Source organism: Anomaloglossus baeobatrachus, chromosome 2 (genome assembly GCF_048569485.1).
Source record: "Anomaloglossus baeobatrachus isolate aAnoBae1 chromosome 2, aAnoBae1.hap1, whole genome shotgun sequence".
Lineage (NCBI taxonomy): Eukaryota > Metazoa > Chordata > Amphibia > Anura > Aromobatidae > Anomaloglossus > Anomaloglossus baeobatrachus.
In genome coordinates, this window is record NC_134354.1 from 60,013,747 (window position 1) to 60,029,012 (window position 15,266).

Here is a 15,266-nt window from a genome sequence, read left to right on the forward strand (position 1 = left end):
TACCCCCTGTCAGCCCTCCACGATCCTGCTCTTCTGTCTTCTTTCTTTCTAGTGTAGTAGTAGTGATGATTGTAGTGAGGATGAGGTTCCCCAGCTCATCACTTGGGGCTGGGGAACCTCATCCTCACTACAATCCTCACTACAATCGGGAAGCAGCGTGCAGCCTTCACTCCGTGAGTGATCAGTGCTGGCTGTCAGTGGTAACAGCGGTAACGCTGACAGACGCGTTACCATAGCAACGGTGCTCTCGGAGCCGCGGTTAGCGGTGACGTCACCGCTAACTGCGTTGCTATGGCAACGGTGATCTCCGTTAATGATCGGCTGTGTCAGCCGGTCCCTAACGGAACGGGGAGTCGACCGTGTGCTAGAGCATGTCGCTGGTACACGGCGATACACATATGTGCACCATGTACCGGAGAGATGCACTCGCAGGTCCTACATGACGCGTCATAGTCATGTGACCAGTCTGTAGCCAATGAGATAATAGCCACGTGACTGGTCACATGGCTATTTTGACGTCACGATAGGTCCTGCATCTCTGCTGGCAGTGCCGTCACCGGGAGGATTCAGCGATCATCGGATGGATTAGCGGCAGGAGACAGAGTGCAGAAGGGATCGCGAGGACCGGTAAGTGTTATGGCTATGTTTATTAACTGTTTGTGTACATTTATAATGCATTTTTATGTGTTTGTGATTGCCTCCCATTATAGCCTATTGGTTCGAGTTCGGTTCGTCGAACGTTCGACGAACCGAACTCGAACGGGACCCCCGTTCGGCGAACCGACCTCGAGCCGAACCGCGACCGGTTCGCTCATCTCTAGTAATGAGAACATGCATTTAACATTAGAGCAACAACTAAATGAGCCTGGTGTCAATGTTTGGGGTGGTATTGTAAGTTTTGGTGTTTTAGGACCAATATTTTTTTGGTGGAGCAGTCACAGGAGATAACTATGTCGAAATTCTAATGAATCAAGTTGTTCCCCAGTTACAACAACAGCCTAATTCAAATGTCAAATTTCCAACAAGATGGGCCCCTCCACATTATTCAAGAGTAGTCCGCGAGTATCTTGATGAAACATTTCCTAATAAATGGATTGGCCGAAGAGGCCCACTTCATTGGCCGGCATGTTCACCAGACTTGAGCCCAATGGATGTTTTTTCTTTTGGGGAATACTCAAGGACAAAGTTTATAGTCGAAAACCAAAAAGTGTCAGTGATTTGAAAAATTACATAAGAGATGCATTTCAAGAAATGAATACCCAAAGAGACTTACGCAAAAATGTTTGTGGAAGCACAAAAGGCTGACTTCAAAGCTGTGCAAATTGTAATGGAAATCAGTTGGAGCAGGTGCTTTGATAAAATTTAAGGGATTTTGTATTATTGTTCAGTTGTATTATAATTTCAAAACAAATCAAAATAAATGTTATTATTTTCTGTCCACCTACTTTTCAACCATCCTGTATATATATCTTCTACTTGTTATGTATTTCTTTTTGTATTTTTTTACAGTTTCTAACACATTTTATTGAACTATTTTTTTCTACTTTTTTGCTTAGCCTTACTGCGGTACATTAATATTTGTTACTTTAATAATTGGTTTCATATGTTGACCTACTCACTATAAAAATGCATGAATGCAATGAACAGAAAAATGCATGTAAACACTTCCCCCTACAAACACACAAATCAACTAATTTACATAATAGATGCAGAAATTAAGCAAAATTAAAAACTCACCATAAGCTAATTTGGGGAATGTAGCCTAAATGTTGAAAACTGTAGAAAATCAGCAGCATTCAGCTTAAAGCCCACTTTTCTGCTGATTTTGCCATACTGCAGATAAATCCTATGGGGTTTTCTGTGATTGCAAAAACATAGCATAATTACAGGATATGGAGTATTTAAAAATATGACAATGCAGCAGCATTCAGTAATAGTTTGTATATTAAACTAAAACAAAAATAAAAATAGTACTCCAAAAAATGCTCACAAATATATCAACTATATTAGGCATAAAATATTATAATGAATATTGTCAAACAACAGAGTAGCTGTCATGCTCCCGGCATCCCGGCACCGCTCCTTACCCACTAATCTGGTCCCGGTGTCCCGGCGCCGCTCTGTACCCACTAATCCGGTCCCCGTGCTCACCGACCACGGCCGCGGCTCCCGCTCCTGCTCCCCTGCATCCCCCGTGCTTCCTGCTCGGCGGTCCCCCTGGCTTGCTGCGACTCAGGACTCTGCCTCTGGCTCCTCTGCGTCCTGTCCCCAGCCTCCTGTGCTTGCCTCTGGCTCCCGGGCTTCGTGCATGCGCATTAGGGCACGGGCATGTTTATTCACCTTTTCTTAAAGGGCCAGCATCCCTGGAACAGGAGATGGCTGATTGCAGGTGCAGGGTATAAAATACTTCCTGTTACATACGGGCGGTGCTTGTTCAACAAGTTCATACAGCTTATTATCTTGTGATTGTGTTTAAGCCCTCTGTGTCCTGTTCCTGGATTAATCCTGTCTCTGTCTTCAGAACCTGATGCCCGGTGTGTGCCACAGCTGGTCCGGCTCCTTGGAGATTCCCCGGTGTCCATTAGCAGTGGACCTCTCCATCGTCCCTCTGCTTCACTCCGCCACCGGCTCCGGATTACATCTGAAGTCTCCAGTCTGCACTCGTCACTGTTTCTGGACTCCGCCTGCTGTCTTCACCCAGATGCGGTCATCCGTTCCGATTCCCTCCGGTCCGAACACATCATGGGACTGGCCTCAGTACTCCCTCCGGACTTTCCGAGGATTCTCCCGGTATCCCACCTGTGTTCCGGCTACTGTGCATCTAGACCCTCTGGGGTGGTCGTCAGACAGTCCCTGTATAGGGGTTCACTCCTGGTGGCCTCCCTGGGGGAGTCCGGTGCATGGTCCCGTGGGTCCACTCCTGGACTGAACGTAACAGTAGCTTACTGCAGACTCACAAAAGGCCACCCCATGGCTATCAACAGTACATAAAGTCATGGCTGAAAGTGTTGCCACCCTTGACATTGTACAAGAAAATGAAAAAGCTTCCCCCAAAATCTATTGCAATTGCATATGTTTTGTTTTACACATGTTTATTTGCTTTGTGTGTATTGGAACAACACAAAAAAACAAAGGTAAAAAAGGCAAATTAGACAAAACTCCAAAATGTGCCAGAAAAAAATGTTGGAACTCTCAACTAGGGATGATCGAATACTTTGATTATTCGGCTTCGCAAATATTTTCCGAAACCTCGCTGCTATTCGACTATTTGTGAATATTCGATGCGCAATGTAAGTCTATTGGAAACCCAAATAATAACTATTCGATCATCCCTACTCTCAACTTAATATTTGGTTCCACAACATTTGGAATAATAACTGCAATCAATAACTTCCTATAACCGTCAACAATCTTCTTACTTCTCTCAACTTGAGGTTTGGACCACTCTTTTGTAAACTACTCCAGGTCTCCCATATTTGAATGGTGCCTTCTCCAATTCACATTTTTAAGATCTCTCCAAAAGTGTACAATGAGTTTAGATCTTGGTTCATTGCTGGCCACTTCAGAGCTCTCCAGCTCTTTATTTCTATCAATTTCTGGGTGATACTTGAAGTATGTTTGCGGTCATTGTGCTGCAGGAATACCCATCACCTAGAACACAAACTCAGTTTCTGACACTAGGCACTACAAAATCCATTTGAAATCTTCAGATTTCATGATGTCTTGTACAAAGTCAAGACACCCAGTGGCAGAGGCTGCAAAACAACTCCAAAACATCATTGAGCCTCCATCAAATTTGACTGTAGGTGCTATGTTCTTTTCTTTGTAGGTCTCATATCATTTTAGAAAAATTGTAGATTGATATGCTTTACCAAAAGCTCTATCTTGCTTTCATCTGTCCTCAGAATGTTTTCCCAGAAGGATTTTGGCTTACTCACTTACATTTTCATGTCTCTGTGTAAGCAGTGGGGTTCTCCTGGGTCTTGTGCCATAGTGTTTTATTTCAGACAAATGTAGACTGATAATTCCCACTTACACTGATGCACTCTGAGCCTGCAAGACAGCTTGATTTCTTTGGAAGTTGATTGGGGCTGCTTATCCACCATCATTTTTTCCTCTGCTGTCCACATCTAAGGTGATTAGCTACAGTGACATGGGTTGCAAGGTTCTTAATTATGTTGGGCATAATGGACAAAGGAACATCAAGATCTCTGTAGATGGACTTGTAACCTTGATAATGTTGATATTTTTCAACTATTTTGGTTCTCAAGTCCTCAGACAGTTTTCTTCTCTTTGCCAAGTGTAGGACTCACAGACAAATTGCAAAGATTGAGTTAACTTCTTCTCTTTTTTTCTGGTCTCAAGTGTGATTTTCTTATTGCCCACAAATGTTACTTGACATAGGTGAGTTTTAGCGAGCATCACATTCCAGAAAGTTGTGTACCCACAATTTTGGAAAGCTGCCAACAGTTTTGTCAGTCCCAATTTGGTGTTTTGTGTGAAATTATCTCCAATTTGCCTTTTTTCTGTTTTTTTTTCTGTTCTTCCAATACAAAGAATAGAAATAAACGTGTGATTGCAATATTTTCTGGGAGAAATACTTCATTTTCTGGAACAATTTAAAGGGTGCCAACACTTTTTGCAAGGAATGTACTTAGTATGCCCTGATATCTATTGCTGTAAATTCCAGTGTGGTTAACACATACATGAAATTGAAGAGTTTAGGATGCAGACTTATGTAGTAATGATGTGGAGGCCTATTGTATGTGTAGAACTTCTCAACGCATTTGTCATCTACTTTTGTAATTGTGCCTTGAAGCAAGGACAGCCACCTATGAATCTCACCTAAAAAAATGTTTTTGAAAAATTTGTAACAAAAAAAAAACAAAAAAAATTATATCTACCTATCTATCTATCTACCTATCTATATATATATATATAAAAAAAATATATATATATATATATATATATATATATACAGTCATTACTGTATATATACATACTAGTGTATATATATATATATATATATATATATATATATATATATATATAATCTCATTAACTCCCCCGTCTTCCTGCTGGAAATTTGGGCATGAACCTAAAAGTTTTTTAATCCTAGCATGCTTTCCAGGATGTCATAATCCTCCATGCTAGCTTCAATCACTTACTTTCTTGGAATAAAAAAATCACCTTTGATGTAAATCTGTATTGTAATAATTTCACTTGGAAGTAAAAAAGGTTATAAAGAGGTGGGCGGCACGGTGGCTCAGTGGTTAGCACTGCAGTCTTGCAGCGCTGGGGTCCTGGGTTCAAATCCCACCAAGGACACTATCTGCAAGGAGTTTGTATGTTCTCCCCGTGTTTGCGTGGGTTTCCTCCGGGTACTCCGGTTTCCTCCCACACTCCAAAGACATACAGATAGGGACTCTAGATTGTGAGCCCCAATGGGGACAGTGTTGCCAATGTATGTAAAGTGCTATGGAATTAATAGCGCTATATAAATGAATAAAATTATTATAAATTATTATTATTATATATATACATATATATATATACATATATATATATACATATATATATATACATATATATATATATACATATATATATATATATATATATATATATATATATATATATATACACATATATATATATATATATACATATATATATATATATATATATATATATATATATATATCTAAAGTGTTATGTAGACTACACCTCTCATCCTTTTATGTTCATTATAATGTTTGGCTTATATTGCTACTTTGATGGAAAAATTACAAAGTTACATCTTTTGGTAAAAGAGGATGAGAAAATAGTAAACAAAAGGGAAAAATAAGCGTCCATGTTTGCTAGTGAATTATCACTATAGACGCAGCATAATTACAATACAGGTAAGTTAACTCTTACATACAATAGATGTTGTAGAGCTTGCCATTCAATCATAAACATTTCAAAGAATATAGAGAACCCCTGCCAAGGTTAAACATCATATATCCAACAAGGATATACCACTGCTGTACCCAAATCTTCCCTTCATCTTATGTTTGTTGATCTCATTGGTTATATATATTGGTGGTTATTATTATTTTTTTGTCTCATCCTATGAAAAAAAGCAAAAAAGTAAGACAATTCTGGATATCATATTGCACAATAATTTAAATAGTCTCTCCACTTTTAGAGATCTTCATCTCATTTGATTAAAATTGTGAAATACATTTTGCTTATCAATTTATATAATATTTAAGTTGTCTTACACATGAAAAATCAATTCACAAAGTGCCACTAGATGTCTGCCATCTAATTTTCTGCCCTTTGCTTCTTATGAAGTGTAATCTGCCTCTAGCAGAAAAGTCAAGACATTTTCATTATGTTGGGCGAGGATTTGCTCTACAATAAATAAAGGGCTTTGTCTGTGTACAAAAAGTTGTGGGTGGAGCTTTAACTGTACAATAAGAAGGGGGTGGGACTTTGTCAATGTACAATAGGTTGGGGTGGATTTTTATGGGTGGAGTTTTGCCTTTGTGTAAGATATGGGGGCATGACTTTGTATTTGTAAAATAAATTGGGGCTGGTCTTTTGTCTCTGTATAATAAGTTATAGGAGGGGCATTGTTTGTATTAAAAGTGGAGGCAGTTCTTATCTTTGAACAATAAATTTTATGTGGAGCTTTAACTGTTCAAGAAGTAGGGGGTGGGACTTTGTCCCAGTACATTCATTTGGTGTGGGTTTTTGTCTGTGTCTAATAAGTTATATGTGGGTCTTTGCCTTCATATAAGAAATAGGGGCAAGACTTTGTCCTTGTAAATAAGTTGGGGTGGGTCTTTGTCTCTGTATAATAAGTTATAGAAGGGGACATTGTCCATGAAGTAGGGGTGGGACGTTGACCCTGCAGAATAATTTGGGGTGGGATTTTGTCTCTGTATAATTAGTTATGAGTGGCTTTTGCCTTCGTATAAGAAATTGGGCAGGATTTTGTCCTTGTAAAATAAGTTGGGGTCGGTGTTTGTCTCTGTATAATAGGTTGTAGGAGGGTGCATTGTCTTTTTACAAGAAGTTGGGGTGGGACTTTGTTCCTGTAGAATAATTTGGGGTGGGTTTTTGTCTCTGTATAATAAGTTATAGGTTGGGTTTTGTCTTCTTATAAGAAAAGGGGGCAGGACTTTGTCCTTGTAAAACAAGTTGGGGAAGATGTTTGTCTCTGTATTATAAGTTGTAGGAGATAGGGAATTGTCATTTTACAAGAAGTAGGGGGTGGAACTTTGTCCCTGTACAATAATTTGGGTTGGGTGTTTGTCTCTGTCTAATAAGTTATAGGCGGGATTTTGCCTTTGTATAAGAAATGGGGGCCGGACATTGTCTTTGTTAAATAAGTTGGGGCGGGTCTTTGTCCCTATATAATATGTTGTAGGAGGGGCATGGTCTTTGTACAATAAAGTGAGGGCAGGTTTTGTCTTTGTACAATAATTTGGGGTACAGTTTTTCTATGAATAATAAATTGTAGGAGGGGCATTATCTTTGTACAAGAAGTGGGGGGCAGGACTTTGCCTCTGAACAGGATGTTGTGTTTGGGGCTTTGTCTATGTGCAGGAAGTAGGTTTCCCCCCCCTCGGTTCCTTCTTTCAGCTCATGGCAGTGTAGAGTGAAGAGTCTCCATTTCCATACGGTTGTGTGAGTAAACAGCTTTCCCTTCGGGAATCTGGTAATTGTACAAACTTTAAGAACTGTAATCATTTCCTTTTCCCAAGCATTCTCTTAGTGCAGTACATATCATTTCTTTCATTTTTTAAAATTCTATTTTATGCAAAGGCAAAGTTATAAATATATTAGAATAACATGAATTGAAAGAGTTGAAACCTTTTGTTTCCCACACAGAAGTAGCTGTCGTCTGCAGATAATTTCTGTTCTAGGAAAATGAATATTATCCTTTCTATTGATGTCCGTAATTGTACTAATAATTATTGGCGAGTGCCGAAGAACATGCAGAGTATTAGATTCTTTTCCATAAGGTACAATTAGTATGGTGCTGATTGGCTCAGCTTGAAAAGCTATCCTAATAAAAAGTATTGTTCTTTATTCTTTATTATACCTCTATTATTTCATTATAACACTGTCAAGCCTTGGGAGCTTCCATGACCCTGTAAGAAGCAGTGCTGTTACGGTATATAGATGTCATTTCTTCATGCATTCAGTGGGTAGACTCGGAGCAAGATCTGCATGATGTATTCTACACAGCATCAACAAATAAGGATCTCTATATCATACACATCTATGGATATTTAAAGGAAATGAAAAATATTAAGGCCGCTTTATACGCAACGACATCGCTAACGAGATGTCATTAGGGTGACGGAATTTGTGACACACATCTGGCCTCGTTAGCGACGTCATTGTGTGTAAAATGCACGAACGACCGCTAACGATCAAAATTACTTACCTTATCGTTGATTGTTGATGCGTCATTCTATTCATAATTATTGTTGCTGTTGCAGGTCGCAGATTGTTCGTCGTTCCTGCGGCAGCACACATTGCTATGTGTGACACCGCAGGAATGAGGAACATCACTGTACCTGCGGCCGCCGGCAGTGAGGAAGGATGGAGGTGGGCGGGATGTTCCGCCCTCTCATCTCCGCGCCTCCGCTTCTATTGGGTGGCCGCTTAGTGATGTCGCTGTGACGCCGCATGAACCATCCCCTTAGAAAGGAGGCGGTTCGCTGGCCACAGCGATGTCACTAGGCAGGTAAGTACGTTTGACCATTCTCAGCGATGTTGTGCGCAACGGGCAGCGATTTGCCCGTGACGCATAGCCGACAGGGGCGGGTGCTTTCACCAGCGACAACGCTAGCGATGACACTATGTGTAAAGTGCCCTTTAGACATCAAGGAAAATTGAACTGGAATCTCTCATCAAGAGTATTTGCATTCGTTGAGTATTTGAATGTAGAAACTTCTACACCATTTCTGCATATCTCGGCAGGAAAAAATGCAGCTGATAAAAACATGCATTTATAATGTGCTTTTCATGAATAATTGCAGGCATTTTTTACGTGCATTTTTTGAGCATTTCTTAGCACCAATCAATGCTATAGAGATAGATCATAGCTATAGATTGATAATAGATATAGAGTTAATAAATATAGAGAGACCGACATTTAGACATATATATATATATATATATATATATATATATAGACAGACATATAGCCCCCGACATACAATAAAATTGCACCCTGTGGAGCTTATTGGAAAACTTTTTATGAATAAATAAATAAACAAGAAAAAAACAAAGTGGGATCTCCCCTATTTTTGATAACCAGCAAAGGTAAAGCAGACCACTGTGGGCTGATAATAAAAGACTGTGAACATGCATGCTTATTTGGCCCCTCCCAGCCTAAAAATACCAACCTGCACATTAGATTCGTCAATTCTGGCCAATTCTGGCTTTTTGCCTAGTCTCTTCCCAATTGCTTTGGTACAGTGGCAATTGGGGTAATGGTATTTGGGGTTGATGTCAGCTGTGTAGTGTCAGCTGGCATCAAGCTCTGTTATTCGTAATGGAAAGGTGTCAGACACCCCAAGGTCAACTTAGTGGAAGCAGCTAGAGAGTTCAGTCTGGGGGGAAAACACCTATAGAAATCAGCCTTTAAAAAGTAACTAGGGAAATTAACCTGAAGAAAGCTTCCAGAGTGCTCAGTTGCAAAGCTCAAGCTCGAGTCAAGACCCCAACCTAGTGTATAGCAGCTTGAGAATAAAGTCTGGAAGGAGAAGCTGCAGAGCTACTGAGATGGCCTGCTCAAGAATCAATGATGAAGCCTACTAGAGATCAACTATGTTGGCCTTCAGGAGAGACACCGTCACCTTACTTTTGGAAAGCCACTCAGATAGCCTTCTGGAATGCCAATAAGGCAGCCTATTAGAATTTGAAAAGTCAGCCTGCTGCAATGTCAATGGAACCTTCGTCTGAGAAAATAGAAATTGCAGCCTCAGGACATCAAGAGTCATCTAAACTCTGGATGAATTAGAACAAATGCCCTTTTTTGAGCTTTTTTTTTCTTTATGACAGCTACTCAGTGGCTGGAGTGATTGTCAGAGGGTAGAGAGTATTGTCACAGCAGAAAGAACACACTTATCAGACACAGGTATCGATTCATCAATTCCATTTTTATTAAGTTGCTTTCATCTTTTGTTTTGTGGTATTCATTCATTTTTGCGCTGACTTGTACCAAATTCTTCAAAATGGTGCAAGTGGTAGATGAATTCTATGCTAAAGCAAACTGCTCTTTATTTTTATCTTTAAAACTTTTTGCAATTTTTAGCACAAGAAGTCAAATGTTTTATCAAAAAGGTTGCAAAATGTGTGCCAAAATTTAGGAGTAACTGAAGTATATTAGGAATCTTGGGTGCAGAAGTCCGTTTACTGTGTCAAGGTCTCTCAGTACTGGCCTGTTACTCCACGTTGCCATCATTACACAGTAATTGCTGCTCCAGCAGCCTGGATCCCATCTGAGATCAACCTTGCAGTGCACTGCCTGGAGGGAGAGATTCGTTCCACTACCAGACCTAAAGATCTCTCCAAAAATAAAAGCCCCAATAGGTTTACTTACATAAAATACTTTGTCAAATAGATTCACTAAGTTCACACTCTTTTATTTCATGTTGCACTCACAGCGTTGACTGTGACTAGAGCGCAAAGATGGACACAGGATGAGGCACATTAGATCAAGAAAGGGACCAGGTTGAGGTACATTCTAACAGGAAATAGACCAGGATGGGGCACGTTTTACCAAGGATGGGCTTGGAGGGGGCACATTATATAAAGAAGATGGGGCATATTTTAGCAGGAAATGGACTGAGATGGGGTACATTATATCAAGGATGAGTTTGCGTTGGGGCACATTATATTGAGTATATTAAACCAAGAAGGAACATTACAAACCAGGAAATGGACCTTGGATTTAACACTTTAAACAAAGGATGGGAACTGGATGAAGCACATTTTACTTATTACCAAAGGGGGTGTTACATAACAAAAATCATATAGCCCTTTAAAACACAAATTTTATTAATTACTGATTAAAAATATCCAAAAACCCTGTGCAATTATAAGCGAAAAAGAAAGGGAGGAAGGAAAGATTCTCACCCTATCCGATGAACCTCCCTCCTGTCCACTACCTACGCGGGGGTCGGCACCCTGATATCTACGAAAATGGCGCCCCCACTCAGCGGTGGCTGTCCCTATAGAATCCCTAAAGCCCCTTTATCCAGACACATTTAAAATGGGACACATTATACCAAGAAGGGAATCAAGATGGAGCACATATTACCAAGAAAGGGACTTGGATGTGGCACATTATAGCAAGTATGGGCCCAGGATGGGGTATATTATGCCAAGAAGGAATGGATTGATCATATTATACCAATAAATAAATGAGGATGGGGCACATTACACCAGGAATGGTGTAAAGAATGCGGCATATTATACCAAGGAAGGACCCAGGACTAGGCACATTATTCCAAAAAGGGGACCAGGATGGGACACATTATATCAGGAAATCGACCAGTATGGTTCATATCACACCAAACATGGGTCTGGTTGCGACATATAATAGCAAGGATGGGCACAGGATGGAACAAATTATACCAACAAGGGAACCAGGATGGGACACATTATACCAGTAAGGGGACCAGAATGGGGCAAATTATACCAAGGATGAGCCTGGGTTGGTGCACATTATGCAAAAAAAGGGACCATGATGGGGCACATTATAGCAGGAAATCGACCAGAATGGGGCACTTTATAGCAGGCAGGAGACCAAAATGGGGCACATTGTACTAAGAAAGGGACCAGAATGGAGTACAAAATACCAGGATGCAGAACATTATACCATAGCAGGAAGAGGAAGAGGACCAGAATGGGGCAAATTATACCCAGAAGGGGCCCAGTTTGGGAGACATTATCCCAGGATGGAACCACGAATGGCGTTCATTATTACTGGAAAGGGCCCAGAATGGGTGATATTATACCAAGAAGAGGCTCGGGGTCATTGACATTATACCAGGAGTGGGCTCAGAATGAGGCTCATTATTATAAGATAGAGCCCATGACATTACTATGTTGGGGCGAACATGTATCTTTATAGGATCTCAGTGAGAGGAACAAAATTATAATCTTGTGATACCTTTTATAGGCTAACTAAAATAAAATAAAGTAATGTTACAAAGCAAGCTTTCGAGACATCTCAGGTCCCTTCATCAGGCATGGTATGACAAAATATCTGAAGAAACACAAATATATGCACATTTGCATATATTTTATTTTCCTTTTTTGCCTGATGAAGGGACCTGAGATGTCTCGAAAGCTTGCTTTGTAACATTACTTTATTTTATTTTAGTTAGCCATTAAAAGGTATCACAAGATTATAATTTTGTTCCTCTCACTGAGAACATTCAATAATTTTTCAACTGGCTAACACGGTACCAAAACCTTTTCACTTGTAACTTTATAGGATCTAGAATGATACAAGTGCTTATATATCTATATCCTGAGTCATATTGCAAAGGATTGTTAAAAATCCACTTGTGACTTTTAGGATCGCTACTTCCAATAGGTGGCGCTGCGCTAGAGTTTGTCTCCTTTACTGGAGAGACAATTTGCATATATCTGACCAACATGTAGGTGTGAAATCAGGTCCAAATTTTGCTAAGTACTTGGTGGCATCCTTTCCCACCCCCCACCTTCATTTCATACTAAAAGCGTTATAACATCTTCTTCAAAGCATTAATTCATACTGACACTAACAGGGGAGTACCACAGAATAGGGGTCACATTTGAGGTCAAATATTGATCATATTTCTTTAGCAAATCCTGATACCTTGGCAGAAAAAAATGCTGCATAAAATACACATTTTTGCTAGTGCAGTTGCATCAGGCCAAGACATGGAAGAAGTCCGCTGACAATGGCAACTATTATAGGTAAATATGCGTTCTCAGATGCACATTCAGTTGTGATATATTCCAGCACAAGGAAAATGCTGACTCCTTACAATGCAATATATGCCGCTGGCCAATCAAAACCAGCATCTAACTTTAGCATGCCTGTGACTGCAGCACGTCAGTGACGTAATGCGCTATCATTGATTGCACGCTAACATGAGCTGTTGGCTGTAGAAGAGGACGTCTCCCTTTGTGGGAGCCGAGGAAGGTGAGTAAAATGTTTTTCCTTTTTAATGTGTTGGACAAAAATGCGATGGGTCTGGAATGGAGCACATTTAACCATCAATTGGACCAGGATGGGGCACATTATACTAAGCATGGGTCCGGTATGGGGCACATTATACCCAGAAATGGATCATAATAGTGAACATTATACCAAGGATGGACTTGGGTGGGACACAATATACCAAGATTAGACCCAGGATGAGACACATTACACCAAGAATTGGAAAAAGATGAAGCCCATAATTACAACCATGGGCACGAGAGAAGGCAAAATATAACAAGGGGGGAACTAGGATTATGCATATTTTACCAGGAAATGGACCAGGATGGGGCATGTTTTACCAGTAAGGGGACCAGGATTTTGCAGATATTGCAAGGAATGGGACCAGGATGGGGCAGTTTATATGAAAAGGAACACAGGTTGGGAGACATTATTCCAAGGAGTAATGTCAGCATGATTACATATAGTGTGCAACCCAAAATATTGTTTGAAAAATCCCGCCCACCCTCTCCCAGAAGTGATCTGCTTATGGCTGGCTATTTGTGGGAAGAGGCTCAAACAAATCAGTTACTTGCTCTGGGGTTCAAGTCAAACTCGAGCCTGTGGAAGCTCGGCTCATTGGCTGCTGGCAAACTGAACCTCCATGGAACTGCTCATCTCTACTCCCAGACACCACCATCAGAGAGACCTCTGGCTTCTCATTAGGTAACTTTATCTGCAAATGTCAGCTTAACTTCCCCTTCTCATCATTTATAAATTTGACCTATATCACGTCATGACCTTGCATCATGACAACTTCCATAATCATAACTGTAATTATTACCTTTTTTTTCAATCACCCTTGTTTTAATAACTTTAATAAAGATCATAATTTAATATGTTAACATTCATTATAAAACACTTCCCATGATGGGGTGTCCTTAATGTTTCTTACTATACACGCTTTGAGAAATTAAGCAGGAGACATGTACCAGTTTTCCAGTGGAAATGGTTGCAAATTTTTGGCATGTTCGATTTTGGCAAAAAAATGTTGATTTTCTTTCCCCTTTTCAACCACCATAGACTATTAGATAAAAGTGGTTGGAGATTATCTGCAGGGAGGGGGGGGGGCAAAACTAATTTGCTATTTTATGATTAACAGCTTGCCAGAAAGTGCTATATAGTCCCTGACAGAAGTTCTGTTGCTTATCCATGTTATATAAATAAAAGCTTATAACCTGACTTTGAATTCATCCATTGGTTTCATAAATTACTCTTTTGAAAGCTGAAACCCTCCCACAGGAACTTGAGGTGATCAGGCCTTTTGGAGCTCTGCTGCAGTGGAAAAGAGGCTGGCATTGGATTTTCTAACCAACAAACATTCCTCCTGAGCAGTTGTCTTGCGGGGTCTGCCAGACATGGGTTGTCAAAAACATCTCCAGTCTCTTCAAATCTTTTTTTTTAATTCTTTGTACTTGACGCTGAGACACATTAAAGGTGCCAGCCACCTCTGCAGTCGATCTGTTCTTCAGCCTCTTAATAATCAAGGCTTTGGTCGCAGGGTGGATTTTTGGCTTGTTGTCAGAGGTCAAGTTGCAGTTCAAGTGAAGGTCTGGGGTGCTGGGTTTCTTTTTATACACACCCACTAATTAACCGATCATTTAGTAAGCACGGGTGAAGATGTCAACTAGGATTGGGTGCATTATATGACAAGGCGACAAAACTTTTGTCTTGCAAAAATCTGACCTTTCTGTGTTCATTAAATATTTCAGCTTTGTGGCAACTTTATTTTCATAACCTAAACCAAATTTGGGAGGGTTTCAGCTTTTAAAAGAGTAATTTATGAAACCAATGGATAAATTTAAAGTCAAGTTATAAACTTTTATTTCCATAACATAGATAAGCGACAGAACTTCTGTCAGGGACTGTATACTAGAGCACAGTTACGTAAGATCATAAATAGAATATATTTAAGTTTCTGTGTCATTGAGAGTCAAAATATACAATATGTTAAACTGGGAGTGGCGCTTCAAATTCCTCCAAATAAGTATTTTTTTTT